The 21,198-nt window shown below is 38.2% G+C and overlaps 1 protein-coding gene and 1 long non-coding RNA gene across 3 annotated transcripts in view; one reads left to right on the top strand and one right to left on the bottom strand.

Annotated features, from left to right (window-relative positions):
• Positions 1-21,198, top strand: part of NLK (nemo like kinase) — a 170,457-nt gene that overhangs the window by 105,748 nt on the left and 43,511 nt on the right. The gene's annotated exons all lie outside the window — the stretch shown is intronic.
• Positions 7,835-21,198, bottom strand: part of LOC103793208 (uncharacterized) — a 39,250-nt gene continuing 25,886 nt past the window's right edge. Inside the window, exon 5 of the long non-coding RNA XR_004743406.3 lies at positions 7,835-20,785. This is a non-coding gene — a long non-coding RNA (uncharacterized LOC103793208). The remainder of the gene's footprint in view (positions 20,786-21,198) is intronic.

Here is a 21,198-nt window from a genome sequence, read left to right as displayed (position 1 = left end):
TATTGTAGCAAAAAGATACAGACTAAAATCAAGAAAGGAAAACAATTTAAAGGGCCTGGCATGAGGATCCCTTTGTCCTTTGGGATAATTCTCCAGCAGTGATATATATGGCAACATGGGCAAGTGTTGCCAACCAGGGAAGTTTACCTGAGCCTTGGTGTTAAGGGTTTTTATTGTGAGTCAGTCACATAGGCATGGAGCATCCATATGACTTAGCTACTGAGTCTCCAGCCCTCCTTTTTCCCTTCCCCTCCAGAGATCAAACTAATATAGCATAGCCTGAGGCCCCAGGCAGACAGATATTTACCATAAATCATACCGTTAGCATAAACTATCTGGCATGGCCAAATCCCCAGGTATACTAAGATACTGTTATCAGGTGGATATTGCAGTGGCCCAAAGGTTACTTCCTAGAAGTCAGGGACCGGTCCCGAAGACTTTTGGAATGTGCAGCATTTGGATGGCTCAGGTCTGCTGAGTTAACCCCACTGCTGCACATAGGCCCTATGTGAGGAAAGAACATTTCCATGTAAGATAATTGGTGAATATGGGTATATTGAATAAATGCCACATATATTTAGGTTCTCTTCGTTGAACACTTAATTAATTCATTATATCAATTTTCTGCCCACATATTGTCTATATCAGGCATTAATTTTGGTACTTGGTTTGAAAACTCTGTATGTGCTTAAGATAAAAGTTTTCAATCACTTATTAATGAGGCATAATTTAATTGAGTCTAGGAGATATCTGATTCATCATTATTTCCACATACTTAAAGAACAGAGGGAGAGTTAGCATAGTTATGGTTTAAAACCATGAGTGGTATAGGTGGCATAGGAGCTGTTGGTAGCAAATTTCAACCCATTTTATTAGTTAGGATGTTTCTATGAAATTTTCCTTCTCAAAATTGTTTACAGCTGTTTAAGTAAAGAGACTTTGTCATAAAATATTCATGGAACCCTCTGGTATACCGTTTACTTAAATGTTTTACTTTATTTCATCTTATATCACTTAATTTTTTAGCTTCAGGTTAAAAAATTGACACCTTACTCGCACAGTAATCAGCTGACTACAGATGGAAAAATCCAATCTTTCAAACCTAAATCTTCAGGAGGCTTCTGTTTTCTGCCTTGTAATTCTTAGCTATATGTAGAATCATGCATAGAAAAAAGGTAAGCAGTGGTGTCAACTGGAAAAAACTGAATTCTTTTAACATAAAAGTGAATCATATCTATAGTGGCCACAGGATTATAAAAACTTTTTAGAGCCGGGTGCGGTGGCTCACGCCTGTAATCCCAGCACTTTGGGAGGCCGAGGCAGGTGGATCACGAATGAGGTCAAGAGATCGAGACCATCCTGGTCAACATGGTGAAACCCCGTCTCTACTAAAAATACAAAAAATTAGCTGGGCATAGTGGCGCGTGCCTGTAATCCCAGCTACTCAGGCGACTGAGGCAGGAGAATCGCCTGAACCCAGGAGGCGGAGATTGCGGTGAGCCGAGATCGCGCCATTGCACTCCAGCCTGGGTAACAAGAGCGAAACTCCGTCTCAAAAAAAAAAAAAAGCTTTTTAGGAAGGAATGATTTAGCTTGTAATATAAGATACTAAAAAGTTGTATTATAGAACAACTATTAAATGAAAATGTAAGAAATACCTTAGTTACATATATGCTCTGCCTTTGCTGCTGATACTTTTAATGTCCTAAATGGGAAGTTTTCTGTGTCCTGTGTTTTTTTGTTTGTTTTGTTTTGTTTTGTTTTGTTTTGTTTTGTTTTAAGATGGAGTTTTGCTCTTTGTTGCCCAGGCTGGAATGCAATGGTGCAATCTCTGTTCACTGGAGCTTCCACCTCCTGGGTTCAAGAGATTCTCCTGCCTCAGCCTCCCAAGTAGCTGGGATTACAGGAGCACGCGACCATGCCCAGCTAATTTTGTATTTTGGTACAGACCATGTTTCACCATGTTGGCCAGCCTGGTCTCAAACTTCTGACCTCAGGTGGTCTGCCCACCTTGGCCTCCCAAAGTGCTGGGATTATAGGCGTGAGCCAGCACACCTAGCCATGTGTTTTTAATACAAATAAATTTGCTGTAGCCAAAGCAAAAAAAAAAAACCTTCAGTTTCCTTACTCTCATTTTTCTCCTTGAAAAATAAAAAACCTATTACCTAAAACATAAAAAGATTAAAGATTAATAGGACCTTAAGTTACTGCATGAATTCAGCATACTTTATTATCTATGTCAGTAGCTCCCTCTGTAGTATCTCAGAAATATGGCACATGCATTACAAATGGTTTTAGATGATTTTTAATTTGGAGGATTATTATGTCTACAGACTTTAGAGTAGGTATTTTGAATTTTAAATAAGTGATCATGGAATTATGCTTTTAAGAAACGAATTTGGAGATCTGTATGAAGTTCTGTTGTTTTGGGCAAGTTATTAGTATATCGCGCATCTAATGGGATTTTTAATATTTAGTTGAATGGGTCAGTACATCAAGTCAGAAATACATATTTTTATATTAAGTTGTGAGGGAAAAGAATCATAAGTATTCATCCACTGTACATATCATTACACTTTTTCTAAGAATAGAAAAGCTGGGTTATGTATCACATATTCAAGTTTTGATAGACAAACATTTTAAATCAGCAGGTGCTTTTAAACCTAATATAGTAGTTAATACAATTTTAGGAAATTAGAGTTCTATGTGCATTTTGATGTAATCAAATATATAGTAAGATTATCAGTATATAGTATCCTGCAGTTAATCATCTATTTCCTAAAAGAGACTGAAACTGTAATAAAATTCTTACATCAGTGCTCACCAAAAATTTAGTGTGGGTTTTGAAACACCATGCATTTTTAGATAACTACTTGAAGCAACTTAAAAAAGTCAGTTTCGAGACTATAAGTTTTTATAAATCTGCCTACAGGGTTGAACAGATGTAGGACAAGTCAGATGTTGAAGGAGAATAACTTCTATCATGACCTCTGTATCTTTTAACTTTTTGTCTTCATAGTGTTTGTCAATCTAGGAAATATATTATTTAATAATTTTAAAGATTATATACTTTTCTTAGCTGATGTTTTAGCTTTTAAAGGATTACATTGTTCATTTTATACTGTGAGTTTCTATTTGGAAATCTGTATGAAAACAGTTTGGCACTTAATTACTTTGAGCCTACTGAAATTTAAGTCAAGAGAAAACAGTTCTAATTGTTTGATTAGAAAACGGAATTTATTATGCTGCAGTCAGGATTTTGGATGCTCTACAATGCGCATTAACAGGCCCCTTCCCAGAAAGCACCAGATACCTACAGGGTTGGAAATAAAAATTTGGTTTGCTTTGGGAAAAGCTTAGTTTTAACTTGAAGCATAACTTAGTATTTTATGAAGACGAATATGGGTGGTGTGAGTCTTCTGTGCTAGAAGCAATTACATTCTAAACCCAGTGGAAATGAGAAGTCTAGTGGAGTGTCTGTGCACATTGGTTTGTTGGGACAGTCTCAGATTTTACTTGATGTTCTGGTACAATTACTGTGAAGTTCTCACTCTCAGAAGTGTCCCTGTTTGGATGATAGGTTTGGCTTGTGCAGGCAATGTTTTAAATAGGAATCTTGTCATAAAGGCAGTGAGGAAACCAATGTGTCCATTTCAGCCAGTAAGTCTCTAGTGCTTTGAAACAGCTCTATAACCCTCAGGGAATCTTAGGAGTCATTGAAAAACTAAGAACAATGGAAACAACATGCATATATGCATATGTAAGCATACTGTTTCTTCAATAATGGTACCTTTAAGGACTAGAAATCTATATGCTGGGAGCTTTGAAGATTCCCATATTATAAGAACTTCCTATTCATTTATTCCATAAACATAAGCATCAACTGTGTTTCCAGATCCATCATTGTTACATTACCAGCACTTAGAACAGTTCCTGACATAGAGTAGGTACAAAATAAGTATTTGTTAAATGAACCAATAGATGATTTCTGGTCCAGGTGTAAAATCTAGTGGAAGATACAATCACATAAATAATGACAATAATATAGGTTGGAAAGTATGGTAATAGAAAAGAACTGGCCCAGGCATGGTGGCCCACACCTGTAATCCCAGCACTTTGGGAGGCTGACTCAGGTGGACTGCATGAGGTCAGGAGCCTGAGATCTGCTTGTTCAACAGGCAAAACCCTGTCTCTATTAAAAATACAAAAATTAGCTGGGTTTGGTAGCACGTGCCAGTAATATCAGCTACTCAGGAGGCTGAGGCGGGATAATCTCTAGAATGCAGGAGGCAAAGGTTGCAGTGATTGTGCCACTACACTCCAGCCTTGTGATAGAGTGAGACTCCTTTTCCCTCCAAAAAAAAAAAAAAAAACAGAAAAGGACCAAGATATCCTGAGAGCACTGGGGGGTTCTGATTTTTACTCTTTCCCATTTCGGTTTGCCACTGAATTACTAGAAAAACATTTGATGATTTTTTTTTTTTTTGGTGGGGGGGAGGAAGGCAGGAAGGAAGGGAATAAGGACGGTAGGGAGGAAGGAAGGGATGAAGGAAGGAAGGAAGGGAGGAAGCGGGGAGGGAGGGAGGGAAGGGAAGAAAGGAAATCAAGCAATGAAAGAGACATTGCCCACCTGGATCTAGAGGTTTACAAGTTGATTTCTTTTTTTTTGAGAGAAGGAAAGAAAAAAAAAAATAAGTAAAGGAGAGGAAGAAAGGAAGGGAAAGAGGGAGAGTAAATGGAAATATTGCTTTATTTTGAAAAAAATTGGGTATTAATAATGGCCAATCAATGTTTCATTTAAACTAATGGGTAGGTGTGATGTGGTATTGACAAGAATGTATATTTTGTGTATTTGAAGTGGAGAGCTCTATAAATATTTATTAAGTTTACTTGTTCTGGATCTGAGTTCGAGTCCTTGATATCCTTATTAATTTTCTGTCTCATTGAATCTAAGTCTCCTATCTGGGTGTTAGGATCGTTAGCATTGATCCTTTTACCACTATATCTTTGTTGCTTTAAAATCTATTTTATCCGATACAAGAATTGCAACTCCTGCTTTTTATTTATTTATTATTTATTTTTGCTCTCCATTTGGTTGGTAAATCTTTCTCCATCCCTTTGTTTTGAGTCTTTGTGTATCCTTGCATGTGAAACAGGTCTGGATGTAACATGCCGTTGGGTTTTGGCTGTGTCTTTTGATTGGGAATTCAGTCAATTTAAATTTAGGGTTACTGCCATTTGATGTTGACTGGCTGTTTTATCCATTTGTTGGTGTAAATTCTTCTTTATGTTGGTGCTCTTTACTTTTTGGTGTATTTTTAGAAAGGCTAATACTGGTTGTTTCTTTCTGTGTGTAATGCTTCTTTCAGAAGCTCTTGTAAAGCAGGCCTGGTGGTAATAAAATCTCTGAGTTCTTGCTTGTTCCTAAAAGATTTTATTTTTCCTTCAGTTGTGAAGCTTAGTTTGGCTGGATATGAAATTCTGGGCTGAAGGTTCTGTTCTTTGAGGATGTTGAATATTGGCCCCCACTCTCTTCTGGCCTGTAGAGTTTCTGCCGAGAGATCTGCTGTAAGTCTGATAGGCTTGCCTTTGTGGGTAATCTGACCTTTCTCTCTGGCTGCCCTTAGTATCCTCTCCTTCGTTTCAACCCTGGTGAATCTAACGATTATGTGCCTTGGGGTTGCTCTTCTTGAGGAATATCTTTGTGGTGTTCTCTGTATTACCTGGAGTTGAATGTTGACCTGCTTTGCTAGTTTAGGAAAATTTTCCTGAATAATATCCTGAAGGGTATTTTCCAGCTTGGATTCATTCTCTCCGTCGCATTCAGGTACACCTATCAAACGTAAATTTGGTCTTTTCACATAGTCCCACATTTCTTGGAGACTTTGCTTATTCCTTTTTATCCTTTTCTCTCTAATCTTTTCTTCACTTTTTATTTCATTAAGTTGGACTTTGACCTGATATCCCTTCTTCTGTTTGAACAATTCGAGTGTTTAAACCTGTGCATACTTCTCAGAGTTCCTGTATTGTATTCTTCAGTTCCATTAATTCACTCATACTCCTCTCTAAGTTGTCTATTCTCAATAGGATTTCATCAAACCTTTTTTCAAAGTTCCTAGTTTCTTTACGTTGGGCTACAACATGTTCTTTTAACTCACCGAAGTTTGTTATTATCCATTCCTTGAAGAGTGATTCTGTCATCAGGAGGCGCTCGTTCTCCATCAAGCCTTGTTCCATTGTTGATGTGGAACTGTGATCATCTTTAGAGGGAGAGGCATTCTGACTTTGAGTATTCTCAGCTTTTTTACGCTGGTTTCTTCCCGTCATTGTAAATTTATCCTCCTGTCATCTTTGAAATTACCAACTTTCAGATTAGGTCTCTTGAGTGGACGTCCAGGTTGTTAGTTCCCAGGGCCAGAGCAGCGGCGTTAAAACTGATGGTGCTTTTCTGCCCAGGATTCTCCTGTCGGGCTTCCTTCTTGTTTCCGTAGTAGGCTACTCTGCCTTCCCGGGGCTCCAAACCTCGGTCAGAAGGTGAACCGGTCTCGTTTACTCTGCGTCGAGCGCTGCCGCGTTGAGGTGCCGGCGGAACCGCTGCGCCGACCACGAGAGTCCCGCTGGTGACTCGTGTGTTTCCACCACTGGGGGATCTTCTGCTCCGTGAGCGACCAGACTTTGTCTGAAAGTGTGGCGTCCTCTAGTTCTCCGCGCCTTTCCTGAGAGCTGCAATCCCAGGATGTTAGCGATCGGCCATCTTGGATCGTTCTCCCACATTTGATGATTTAAAACAAAAACTTAACGCTTACCCGCTATCACTGATCCTTTCTGCTTATCTCTGAAGACTAGGACAGAAATTTAGAGAAAGGAAAAACCAAAGAAATGTTGATAGAACAATTCAGGAACAGATAAGTTCCTGACTTAACCACCATTTTTGTCAGTATCTGGTTAGCCTTGCTTATTCATTCAGCCAAACCTTTACCATGGCTGTGTATGTTACCTTGTACTAACCTCTGGGATGAATACAAAGATGACTTGTTAATTTATTTAATGTTTTTTTAATGTAATATGTTGGCTGGGCACAGCGGCTCACACCTTGGCTGGGCACAGTGGCTCACCTTGGCTGGGCACAGTGGCTCACACCTGTAATCCCAGCACTTTGGGAGGCCAAGGCGGGCGGATCACAAGGTCAAGAGATTGAGACCATCCTGGTCAACATGATGAAACCCTGTCTCTACTAAAAATATAAAAATTAGCTGGGCGTGGTGGCGCATGCCTGTAGTCCCAGCTACTCGGGAGGCTGTGGCAGAAGAATTGCTTGAACCCAGGAGGCGGAGGTTGCAGTGAGCCGAGATCATGCCACTGCACTCCAGCCTGGCGCCTGGCAATGAAGTGAGACTGTCTCAAAAAAAAAAAAAAAAAAAAAAAGTAGTATGTTCAGGCACTATCCTAAACACTTTATTCGTATCTCCAATTTGTAGATGAAGAAACTGTAGTTCAGAGAGGTAAATAACTTGTCCAAGGTCACTTAGAAATAACAGAGCTGTGATTTGAACCCATATTGTATAGTCCAGTGGTCCAGGAGTGCTCTCAACCAACCGTGCTCTGCTGTCTCTCAATGCTTTCCTTCAAGGAAGATACTACAGTTAATGGGGGAAAGATAAGATATAAAGGGATAACTAACGTGTGGTAGAATGTGCCAAAAGAATATAGTCGGGTGGTGTGGGACTTTAAAAGGAAATATTACAGCCGGGCGCGGTGGCTCAAGCCTGTAATCCCAGCACTTTGGGAGGCCCAGGCGGGTGGATCACGAGGTCAAGAGATCGAGACCATCCTGGTCAACATGGTGAAGCCCTGTCTCTACTAAAAATACCAAAAAAATTAGCTGGGCATGGTGGCACGTGCCTGTAATCCCAGCTACTCAGGAGGCTGAGGCAGGAGAATTGCCTGAACCCAGGAGGCGGAGGTTGCGGTGAACTGAGATGGCGCCATTACACTCCAGCCTGGGAAACGAGTGAAACTCCGTCTCAAAAAAAAAAAAAAAAAAAAAGGAGAGATTACTTCAGGCTGAATAAATGATAAGGAAACTGCATGGAGAAAAGACATTTCAGAAGGAGAGATTACTTCAGGCAGAATAAATGATAAGGAAACTGCATGGAGAAAAGACATTTCAGATGAGCATTGATGGATGAGAAGTATTTGGACAGTAACATAGAAGAGGATAGATATTCCAGATGGCGGGAGTAAGTATCAGGAGCATAATTAGGGAGTAGTAAATCATCTAGAGTTGGCCAGAGTTTGTCATGCAGAAATAATGAGAAACTAGGTGGGGCCAAGTCATGGGGGATTTCGAATGTTGAACTAAGGAATTTGGTCTTTATTCAGTTGACATTGGGCCCCAATGAAAGATTTTTGTGATGAAAAATAACAGAATCAGAAGCGTCCTTTAAAAACTTAACAAGGAGATTCTATTTGATAATGAAAAGGTTCTGTAAATGGATAGTGCTGATGGTTACACAACATTGTGAATGTGCTTTATACCACTGAATTGCACACTGAAACATGATTAAATGATAAATTTTATGTGCATTTTACCACAATTTTTAAAAAATACCATAACAAGGACCTGATTCTTGGAGCTGAGAGACAGTGACTGTTGTGAAAGGAGAACAGAATGATGCTTGACATCTTCCCAGATGTTTTTTCATGATAATGTTTGTTGCATTCCCTTTCTCCAACCTCTAGCTTGGGCCACAGAGCAAGACTCCGTCTAAGAAAAAATCTCCAGGCACAGATGAGCTACAATGGTGATGGGTAACACTGGGTAGGTGAGGACTAGCATATGTAGATTGGTATGTTCAGAGACTTGCCCTCCATTTATAATGCTGCTGCAGTTGCTTATAACACTGGTAGCAGTCTGCTCTCAGGTTTTAGTGACATTATTCCTGCAGCTTGACAATAGATCAGACTGGAGTAAATGCTCTCAAATTCTATTGGGCAGAAGGACATTTGACACCAAATTGTCTGGACATGGAAGTAAATTTTTCAGACCTGTTATGGAAAGGTTACTTGGGTCTAATTTGAGGGCTTATTGTCTTTCGGAGAAAGTGTTAATATTCATTGTATTGGCAGTAAGAGGGAGGTTGCAGTTTATGTGACTGATATGTTCATCCCTTACCTTCGAAATGCATTAAGAGGTAATTGAAGAATTCACCCTTTCTCTTCATGAATGAAGAAATTGATGCAGTAAAATGTTCCTAGTCTATGTAGAGGCTCCTCTTTCAAATATGGTTTTTTATATTCCAAAAAACAATGACTATTCCAGTCATTTTGGCTTCTATTCCTCAGCTCTTAATCTCTGGTTTCTGTACATGTGCATTTAATTTGGAGGGTTATGATGATGCAAGATTAATCACCGGTCTCTACCACCTACATTTCATAGACATAGAGCTTGCCTTGCCTTCTCCAGAGCACTTTGTAAAAGAGAGAGCTGAAGTTCGAAATAACATCATTTTCCTCTAGAATGCTCTTCTTGTTTTATTACATACATGGTTATAGCCTTAGTTAAAAAGACTCATCAGGTAGAACCTTCTGGACTATAACAGAGTATGTAGAATGATAGCTTTCCAGCTTTTCTCTTTTTTTTTTTTCTGGTGATTGGATTGATTTTTTTTTTAAGTCAGTTTTAAATTACAACTGAGGTAGTTTTAATTTTTGACATTCTATACAACAGATTTGTTACTTAAAAAAAAAAAAAAGGAATTTGCCTTTGCCTGGGAAAGAGATTGTCTTATTCAAACATTTTAGCAACATAACCTTTTATTCCATTGATTTCTGTAGAGAAGCACAGGCATGCCTCAGAAAAGGTCAGTGATTCTAATTGAAGCACACTGATTTTTTCTAGTTGCAAAGGCTCCCATGCTTTTTGTGGTAAAGAAAATGATTAAAGGCTGACCATTTGTTACAAGAGAACACAATTCTTTCTGTGACACATTGCTATTTTTCTTTCATGTGGAAAGCATTGTTTGAAATCAAGCATATCTGTAAACCAGATTGTCATTATCTACACTATTCAATGCCCTCACTCTTCTTTCAGATCAGCCAGTTTTATATATCTGAGTACTAGGTTGAAATTTCCTTCTCCTGTGCACCTGATTTTGGAAGAAAAAATAAATGTGAGCAGAGAGATTTTATTAAGTCTCACACATTTATGGCTGTAGATTCTTTTTTCAAACAGGAATGGAAAGATTTCAGAATTCATGCCTAAGGTGCCTAAGCATGTTATTGCTTAAGCATGTTGTAACTGTCATATAAGAGAATCTATGGCTTGAGGGGCTTGGGTAGCTAGGTACTGCAGTTTATTAAACCAAATTTACTGTGTCTTTTGGAAAAGTCACGTGACTCATATTTGTTCCAATATATATCACATTGAAGATGAAAACTTTTTTTTTTTTGAGATGGAGACTGGCTCTGTTGCCCAGGCTGGAGTACAGTGGTGTGATCTTGGCTCACTGCAACCTCCGCCTCCTGAGTTAAGGCAATTCACCTGCCTCAGCCTCCTGAGTAGCTAGGACTACAGGCACACGCCACCATGCCCAGCTAATTTTTGTATTTTTAATAGAGACAGGGTTTCACCATGTTGGTCAGGATGGTCTCAATCTCCTGACCTCGTGATCCACCGCCTTGGCTTCTCAAAGTGCTGGGATTATAGGCCTTAGCCATTGTGCCTGGCCAAAGATGATAACTTTTAAAAAAGGATTGTAGAGCCTTTGACCAAAATGGGACCTACTCAATAAATATTTAATATTGTAAGATTTCTTTTTTTTATAATCTAGCTTAGCCTTAGTTTCTGTTCAATATTAAATGAAAAATGAATGATTAAGTTTCTGTTATCTGAAATCAGTAAAGAGAGTTTAGGAATTAAAATAGGGTTTCCAATGCTTTCTGTCTATATTCATTCTGTAGGAAATAATTTGATACAACACATTTCTATTTTCTTTTCCCAGCTCAGATAAACAAATTAAATTATTTTGCTGTCTGAAAGTGTTTAACACATCATTTGAACATACAGCATCAGTAGCTCATTGCACTTGGAACATTAAATATGTTCTCAGACTTCAGTTGAGCAGCGAAGCCAGCCCACTATCATTCTGAACTCTAGATGGCAAAGGCTTCTGAACCTGATCGTTTTTTACATAAGACAGTATCACAACTTTTCACACATACACACAACTTGAGCTGTCCAGAATGGTTAGCTATTATTAAAAGTGCCTATTCAGCAGTGCTTTATTATGACATATTTGCACAGCACCTTGTCAGCAGTAAGCATTTATTTATAATACTTTGTAAATTCTCCCAGTTCTTATTGACTCTCTAAATGCTGTGTAATGAATCAGCTTTATTTTTCCTTTTTTTTCCTGAAAGGTGTGAAAAATATAAGTCATAGACTATATTGGCAGACCTGAACATGGGAAGGTGGAAAATTGACCTCCATTCATATACGACATAATTTTCTCCTTCAGCCTGAGATCCCAAGAACCACTCACCTTCCTATGCCCTGTAGTGTATTAAGTTTCCATTAGCTGAAATCAATAAAGAGAGTTTAGGAATTAAAATAGGGTTTCCAAAGCTTTCTTTCCATATTCATTCTTTAGGAAATAATTTGATACAATGAGTTTCTTTTTTCTTTTCCCAACTCAGATAAACCAATTAAATATCTTATATTTCTCCTTCAGTTCATTTAAAAGGCCTTCCTGTCTACATAAAGATTACTTAGGCTTTAGTGTATAGCAAATCCTGAGATTGTTTTAAAGAATCATGTAAAGTTCGAACTCGGTAGCTGGATTTTTTTCCCCTCTGCTTTGAAGAGAGTCACTATAGTTGGAATAACTTGTTCACACTAGCTCTTTGAAACACCTGTGTTCCAGGTGAAGCCCCCCCCCCCAAAAAAAAATCTAAAGCTTAAATCTAGTCTTTTCACTTCTCCATTAAAAAATAAATATATCTCTAAAACTTCCCAGCTGGTGGGAATGAAATGCTGTCAGTGCTCCCAACTGTTAGAGGGTAATATTGAATAACAACAAAGCCACACTTAATTTGAGCTTCTGAAAAGCCTGGTAACCCCATTATCATTCTTCTGAACTGCTTAACCTTCTGGTTAACCTTATGATTATTAGCCTCGTGACATATGTAATTCAGGTGAGAGCCTAGCGATGCTTTTGGAACTGAATTTATTTGATCTTTTTTGTCATGTCCCACTGTTTTGACTTTATTTTTTAAGGTTGCTAGACTCCAGGAGGCATGTGTTAGGTGGAGACCTAGAGATCTCAGAAGCCACTAAATATATCAGACTTGCCATAATTGGAGGATATGGGGAATCAGTGGGGCTTTTAGACACTTCATAGACCAGCTGAGTCTCCTGCTATCATCCCAATTTGTTGAGAGCAGTACCTCAGGAAACTTAATAAACCTATAGCATACTAGCACAATCTGGGTTTTAGCCCCAGAGTACAGTTTATTTTTGTGCTACTTGTATTGTTTTGTTCTGTGCATATTCTGTGCCTGTCATTATTAAATATTAAGAATATTGAATTGTACCTTTGGCAGTGGGTTTAAAAGTTACATGTTTAATTGATAGTTTTCCTCGTACTGATATGTTACTTAGAGGTGGCAAGAGAACCAGATGGTAGAAAATAGGATCAGGTTGAAGTGGCATTATTTTTTTCCCCAAAGAAAATACGATTTGCATGAATAAGCAAAGTTTTGGGGTTTGTAATGTGTGCTTTTATATTGGGGGAATATGAGGACTGTTAGTTATAGGATATTAATCTTTATCTGTAGTTAGGATTAAATATGAAGAATATTAATTTGATGGATAATATTTACCACCCTGAGTTCAAGACTAAGAAACCCTTCAGGTTACTAACCCTTTACCAAAAGCAGGAGTTACCCTAGTGGAGATTCTCAGAGGTCTCACAGAAACTAGTACATTTAATTGTTCCCTCAAGTTCCCATCTTTCCAAAATCTCCCTCAAGTTCCCATCTGTCAAAAATAATCTGTCCTGTACAAAACCTTTCTTGGTCTAAGAAAGGGCCTTTTATCCTTACATAAGTGAATGAGTAAACTCTAAAGGAATGTGACTGTCATGGACATGTTTTTTGATGCCAAAAACCCTGAAGGTTTAAAACCCTGCATGAGACCACATTAATAAAAAGTGAATAGGCCAAGCGCGGTGGCTCAAGCCTGTAATCCCAGCACTTTGGGAGGCCGAGGCGGGTGGATCACGAGGTCAAGAGATCGAGACCATCCTGGTCAACACGGTGAAACCCCGGCTCTACTAAAAATACAAAAAAAAAATTAGCTGGGCCTGGTGGCATGTGCCTGTAATCCCAGCTACTCAGGAGGCTGCAGCAGGAGAATTGCCTGAACCCAGGAGGCGGAGGTTGCGGTGAGCCTAAATCTCCCCGTTGCGCTCCAGCCTGGGTAACGAGCGAAACTCCGTCTCAAAAAAAAAAAAGTGAATAAAGTTTTTCTCCTTCAGTGGTGATATCCTTTTGAGATTACCTAGTCTTTCCTTTTGAGATCACAGTGGCTTAAAGGAGGAGGGTTTTTTCTTCTTCTTCTTCTTCTTTTTTTTTTTTTTTGAGACAAACCCTTACTCCATTGCCCAGGCTAGAGTGTAGTGTCATGATCTTGGCTCACTGCAGCCTCCGCCTCCAGAGTTCAGATTCTTCTGCCTCAGCCTTCTGAGTACTTACAATCACACCTGGCTAATTTTTGTATTTTTTAGTAGATACAAGGTTTCATCATTTTGGCCAGGCTGGTCTTGAACTCCTGACCTCAGGCTATCTGCCTACCTCAGCCTCTCAAAGTTCTGGGATTACAGGTGTGAGCCACAACACCCAGCCAAAAGGAGTTTTTTTGAGTGGTTACCAGTTTCTTTGTTCCTTATAATGTTTTGCTTTTTTTTTTTTTCCCCTGGGGAGAAATTTTGGGAAGAAATAGAGACGAAATCATACATTTTGAAAAAGGCCATGGACTTTGATACCAGCCAGCCCTGAGTTCAAATCCTGATTTTTTTCTCCACTTACTAGCTTTTTGACCTTCAAAATGTTATTTGATACTTCTCCCTAAGCCTCAGTTTCCTCAGTGATAATGGAAATGATATTCTTACAGAGTTATTTTAAGGAATAAATGAATTAATGTATGTAGGACATTTGGCACACCACCTAGCATGTATTGATGTTCTAAAAAAGCTCATTTTCCCTCTTCCTTCATTTAACGATGATGATGACGACAATGATAGTAGCTACCACCTAATTCCTATTTCCTGTGTGCCAGGCATTTACATATGATTCTAAATTGTAGCAGTAACCCTGTATAATAGGTGTCCCTGTACCTATTTTACAAGTGCAGAAACGGACTCAGATAAGTTTTTTAAATTGCCTAATGTTATCAGGCTACTAAGTGGCAGAGTCAAAATTCTAACCCTGGCCATTTTGATTCCAAAGCCTATACCACACTGCCTCCCACTGCTGAACCTGTTACTCCTCATTTTAAAAATCAATTTCCAGGCCTTCTCCCTTCTGAAGTAGAATTGTTTTGTTCTTACCTATTTCTTTAATTTTCTATTTTTGAAGTTTACTTCATCTTTTGAAGGACAGAGTACAAGAATAAGGGCTGTGATCTGGTGCCACCTCTGCTGCACACTAGCTAGGACCTTTGACTAGTTTCTTTACTTCTCTAAATCTCTTTGCTCATCTGTATATTGGAAACCCATAATGAGACTTAACTTCTTACAGTAATTAGGAGTAGGTAAGGGAAAATAAATTTAAGCTGGATGCCTAACACAGAAAATTGTAAATTTCAGCAGCTTTTCAGTCAAGCTTCTTTGTTCATTTACATTAAAATCTTTTTGTGCCTTATTGTCCTCTCTCCTTGATTTTTACATGTCAATGTCAGTCGTCAGTCTTTTTCCAACCTCTTGGCTGTTGCCTTGCATTCATCCATCCTTTTTCCACATCTTGTCAATGAGTTAACATGCTCTCTACACACACTTAGTACCCAGTCAGTATTTATTGATGGTAATGATGATGATTAAACAAAGATGTTGTTGGCACCAGTCCTGCAGCCTCTGAGACTGCCTAAGTAATCATGACTTCCTAAAAACAGAAACATACTCAATCATCTTATTTATAATTAAAGGTCAGAATTTGATGTCAGCTTTTGTTTCTGTGATGACTGTGCAGCTTTTTTGAAGAATTACTTTGACAGTTGGAGTAGTCAAGATTTCTGGTGTGGGGCTGATTATCATGCATTCTTAAGTTACTTCCTAAAATAGATGCAGCATCATAGAGATGGGTTAAACAAATATTGATCATGGTACAGATCTGCTTTAATTGGAGCAAGAGGTCAGGAGAGGCTTATCACTGAGGTGTAGTTGGCTACCAGGCTCTAGATTAGTTTCCTGGTCTTCTTGCCCATAATCTTTTTTGCATCAGAGAAAATTGTACAGGCTTATTTTTAATCCTAAGCACTCCTCTCTGTTCTCTGCCTTTTTGATATCTCTAATATGTTCCCACCTGCTTTCCTTGATCTTCAGAAGGTGTCTTATTTCTTGTTTTTTCTTGCCTTAAATTCTGTCCTCCATGAAAACATTTTCTTCCTTGGCAAACTTTGTGGGAATCTAGCAGGATGTTCTGCTTATTATATTTGGGCACTATGTACTAACAATTCAGCTGCTGACACTGATTGCATTATTCTGAAGAATGTCATGTCGATAAAGTTGAATTAAAAACCCATTAGTGGTGACACAATTCCATAATTTTAATAACCAGTTTTTTTAAATAAAAGAAGGAAAGAAATGGAAAAAAAGTTTTTAAAGATGAACTAATAAAAAGAAGATTGTAACCAAATGCAAATAAATACCTCAAGGTGGTATATTTCATTTAGTAGAAAGTAGAAATTGTTATTTCATTTAGTAGAAAGTGTTTCATTTAGTAGAAAGCAGAAATTGTTAATTATTTTTTACTGTACCTAATGATTCCGAAACTTACATTTTTAATTTTGATCTCCCATCAAAGGCCTCTCCTATATTTCCAGCAATATCTAATTTAGACTTAAAAAAAATTCTGGAAAAGGCTGCTAGTCCAGGCCCAGTACCCCACCACACAGAAAAAAGTAGCCAGGAGTTCTTTTTCTCTTTAATAAACGTGCAGACAAACATTTATACACATTTATACATACACACACATATATGCTAACTTTTTACTTCTCATGCACTCAAATAAATACAAGGGGATATGAAGCTATTTAAGCATATATGATTCATAAATACAGGGAAAATGTTTCTTGTATTGTCAAGATTATTTTTATAATTTGACTAAAGAAGGGTAAGAGGAAAAAGACTTGAAGGAAGTGAATACTCAGGAGGTGGAAGGAGACACTAAGACAAAGATGGTGAAGTAGCAAAATTTGCCTCTTGATTTTTTTAACCTTTTCTCTTTTCAGTCATTGGCCAAAAGGATATCATTATTTGTCCTGTCAGCCAGAAATTTCTTCACTAGCAGTTTAAACTTGTTATGTGGAAATAGCCACAAGTTATTATGAGGATTAAATGAGGTGACCTATGTATGTTACCTATATTAAAAGTGGCACAAAGTTGGCTCATAAATACTTTTCAGCAAACTGAGATAAATCATCTGCAACCGTGGGATTATTTCTTATTTGTGGTTGTGTTCTGTCAGTGATAGAACTAAGACTAAAAATTCAGGTGCTGGAAGAAATGAATAAAAGTACTTAAGTGGATTGAGCAGTTACTTCATGTGTCTTTGGATTCATTTTCTTCCAAAAGGAAAGACTAAACCTCAAAAAGAGAAAAATTCATTCTTTTGCATAACCTGCTACTTGTTTTGTGAGGATTCATAGAAATAGTTCACATAAGGTACTTAAAGAAGTGTCTGGCACATACTGAGCACTTAGTAAATGTTCGTTTTATTTGTATTACTTTTCATGTTGTTTATTTTAAAATGTTGTTTTTTTTTTTGAGACAGGGTCTTGCTCTGTCACCAAGGCTAGAGTACAGTGGCAATCAGGGCTCACTGCAGCCTTAAACTCCTGGGCTCAAACAATCCTTCCACCTCAGGCACAAGTAGTTGGGAATATAGGCACACCCCATCACACCCAGCTAATTTTTACATTTTTTTGTAGAGACAGGATCTCTTTATGCTGCCCAGGCTGGTCTCGAACGCCTGACCCATAAGCGATTTTCCTGCCTTGGCCTCCCAAAGTGCTGGGATTACAGGTGTGAGCCACTGTGTCTGGCTTAAAGAAATTTTTTTCAGGATGAACCATTTTAGGAAACCAAATATGAGTGTATGTTTTTTATACAGTATAGATAAATTGCCAATTAGTTTGCACATCTAATTCAGAAATTTGTAGGTGGTGAAGAAAGCTTTTTGTTGACAGTTTCTCATGTGTTGAAATCTCTTTAGTTATTGGAAATTAGTAATTCTCATAAATTTAGAGATTTATCTGTTTAGAACAATATATCTTTGTTGTGCAAGTTTGTTGCTCTTATTCCTGGTGGCTCCATGATGGCAAGTCTGGCTGATTCCGTTCAAAAGCAGAACCTAAGGAGCTTTATGAGATGAATAGCTGTAACAGTGTTGTAATCTTTGAGTGAACTGCGGTTGCTTTGTTTAATTGTCTGTCTCCCTTGTTAGGCTGTTGAGTTTCTCAGTGAAAGCGGTGGGCTATCTTGTACGCCACTGCATTTCTAATACCTAAATTAGCATCTTGTACATGCTTCTATTCAAAATTTATTGAAGAATGAAGACAGTGCAGGGACTTCTCACTTGGAAAAAACATGGCAAAGAAAGGAATACTACATTATGTAATACAATATTGATTTTCTGATTTTGCTTGAAACCTGGTTTTTGCAACATTCGAGTAATGGCAGTCTCATGTATTTCATTTTCTCTTTTAATAGTAAACAAATTGAGGTAATGCAACTTCATGGAAAGGGTCAGACTAGAATCATTACAATCTAGATTTGAAACCAAACTGTGGAGCAGCTTAACCTCTCCCAGCCTCAGTGTGCTTATTTCTTAAATGGAAATACAGTAGTTATAAAGTAGGTGTTATGAGGATTAAATGAGATCACATATACAGTGGCACATAGTAGCTTCAAATAAACATTAACATCCTTTCTCCTTTTCTTCTTCTCATTGCCCATAATTAAGAATAATTCAACTGTTTTGTATTTCATAGTAACCTGCATATGGTGGTGATATTTGGCTAAGAAATTGGAATAGCAGACCTGTAAAGGCAAGTTTCCACGGGAAACAGCTCGGTAGGAATGGAATGAGCACTAGAGAAACCTGAGCTAGTCTTGGCTTTTTACTAACTGGCATTGTGACCTTGGGTAAAGGATATAACCTCTCTAGTTCAAATTTGTGCTTCTTTTTTTTTTTTTGAGATGGAGTTTCACTCTTGTTACCCAGGCTGGAGTGCAATGGTGTGTTCTTGGCTCAGTGCAACCTCTGCCTCCTGGGTTCAGGCAATTCTCCTGCCTCAGCCTCCTGAGTAGCTGGGATTACAGGCACGCGCCACCATGCCCAGCTAATTTTTTGTATTTTTAGTAGAGACGGGGTTTCACCATGTTGACCAGGATGGTCTCGATCTCTTGACCTCGTGATCCACCCGCCTCGGCCTCCCAAAGTGCTGGGATTACAGGCGTGAGCCACCATGCCCGGCCTTATGCTTCTTTTAAGTGATGTTCTCCAGTGACTAACGTGAGAAAGCAGTAAAGAAGCTTTTAAAGATTAACTCTTTAAAACAATACAGAGACATTGTTTTCTCTTGGACACCTGAGACATCAGAGCTACCTCCCTCCCCAACTCCACTGCCAATATATTGCATCATTCAGGGTTTTTTTGAAGCCAATCAGTACATTTAAATCCATATTTCATTGAGCTGCTTAACTAATTGCTGCAATCAGCAGCCATTTGTTTTATAGTAGGGCTGTTCAAATCACTTTGAGGTTGGCATACCATGCACAGTGTGTTTCTAACAATCATATTTTTAATGGCACATTTAAATAGCAGAGATGGTTAATATGCTCCTATTCTCCTGAAAGCCTTAACTTTGGTCCTGTAGTTTATCTTCATCCAGTGGTAACTTAAAGGGCCATAGCAAATTCATTGACCCAGTGGGTGCACCAGCTGTTGGAGTGGCTGTCCCATTTAGAAAGACCAGGAGAGGGAAGGAACACCCTGTTTTCACCCTTGTTTGGAGACCTTCATTAAATTTCTTAGAAACAATAATCAGATAGATGCTGTTAAAGTTAATGGCACCTCTGAGTCCCTGTCAAGAGAGCTTTATTTAATGTGCAACAGACCTGGAGTGATGCAGGTGCCTTTTCAGACCCTCATTTAATTTAAGCTGCTTTAGTTGGCATGGCAACTAGTTGAGACATCTGGGAGACATTATGCTGGGGATTGAGACTTCAGAGGATTTCTGCTAGAGCAAAGCAAAAACCATATTATAAGGTGGTATGTATTGCTTCTGAATTTTTGAAGCTATATTGTTAGAGCTTCAGGTTCAGGAATTATTTTCCAAAGAAAAATGTAAAAGGTTGGCCTGGTTTTCACATTGTTTTCTCTAAAGAAAAAAAACTGCATTATTCATGGAGTGAAAAATATATTTTCGCTAAGAATTTACTTTGCTAAACGAAAGCTTGACAAAACGTATTCTCTGCAAAATGGCTGTTTTAATCACTTTATAAAAATCCTATGTTTAAAATTTTCCAGTCTTTTATGTTTAAAAGATATTAAAGAAAGGGAAAGCATTTCTGCACAAGAGTAAATGGAAAATAGTAGAGGTAGATAGAGCTTTATGTGTTTTGCCCTGAAATTTTCAGTTAATTAGAGTTAATTAACCTGCCCCTATTCTTTTTTAACTCAACCTGTCATCTTCTCAAGAAGCAGAGATATAAAAGTAGCATTCTTTTAAACTCTCCTTTTTTAAATATTATAATAGATAATAGAAGGTTGAATAAAAGGTTTTTGAAGTTCATGGATCCTGAAGTTAGTGACATAGTGATGTAGTCATTTGTGCCTGGCAGAAGGAATGCCTGCTGGTTTACATTTTGTGAGAAATTATGCACATGTGTATGTGGTCTTAGTATGAAGGAACTGACTTACCATTTGAAATCATGCTCTGTATTTTGAATACATTTCAGTTTTTTGATATCTGGTAATATTTTGTGTTAGTTGAATCATATGAAATTGTTATTGTTGGTCAAAAATAGTCCAGTTTATCCATTCAAATCCAACAGGTATAGGGTGAGCAACACCCTGACCTGATATGTTTCGTAATGCTAGATGAAATGTCAGATTTATTTTTCTGAAATGATTGCTTAGTTATATCTGGTTAGAACACTAATCATTTCAGTGCAATGTTTTCCATTTTCTCCTTTCTTTGAAAATGTGATCACTGTTAGAAAAAAGCATGTGACATTATTTCATACTTACTCTCTGTTTTTGGTTTTTGTATCAGTTTGTTTCATTTATAAGTCAAAGCAAGATTTTCCAAGTGCCAGCACTATGAATTCAACCTGATAAACTTGAAAATTAAGATGTTTTCTCCTCACTGCTTGCAGGCATACCAACTGTCACTACTAACTGTAAGGATTCTGGCATCACATCTTGGCTGCCAATTTTGTAGATATGTCAAGCAGAATAGAATATAACCTGTTCTTCACATCCATGGAAGAACTCTTCAATCCTGGCAAAAGCAAAAAAAAAAAAGTTAATAAACTCAGCAGATCTGACCGACATCCATACAGATATATGCTTCATACTTTTTTTTTTGAGACAGGGACTTACTCTGTCATCCAGGTGGGAGTGCAGTGACACAATCACAGCTCACTACAGCCTCGACTGCCTCAGCCTCCTTAGTAGCTGAGACTACAAGTGTGTACCACCATGCCCAGCTAACTTTTTAATTTTTTTGTAGAGACAGAGTGTCATTAAGATGCCCAGGCAGGTCTTGAACTCCGGAGCTCAAGTGATCCTCCTGCCTTGGCCTCCCAAAATGTTGGGATTACAGGCGTGAACCACCATGCCTTGCCATTGGTACAAGATTTTTTTCTCTGTATAAAAACTCAGGTTGACAACTGTCTTAGTCCATTCATTCTG

The sequence above is a fragment of the Callithrix jacchus genome, chromosome 5 (assembly GCF_049354715.1).
Source record: "Callithrix jacchus isolate 240 chromosome 5, calJac240_pri, whole genome shotgun sequence".
In the NCBI taxonomy this organism is placed as follows: domain Eukaryota; kingdom Metazoa; phylum Chordata; class Mammalia; order Primates; family Cebidae; genus Callithrix; species Callithrix jacchus.
The sequence above is the reverse complement of the archived record's forward strand: the minus strand, read 5'-3'. Positions and strand labels throughout refer to the sequence as shown.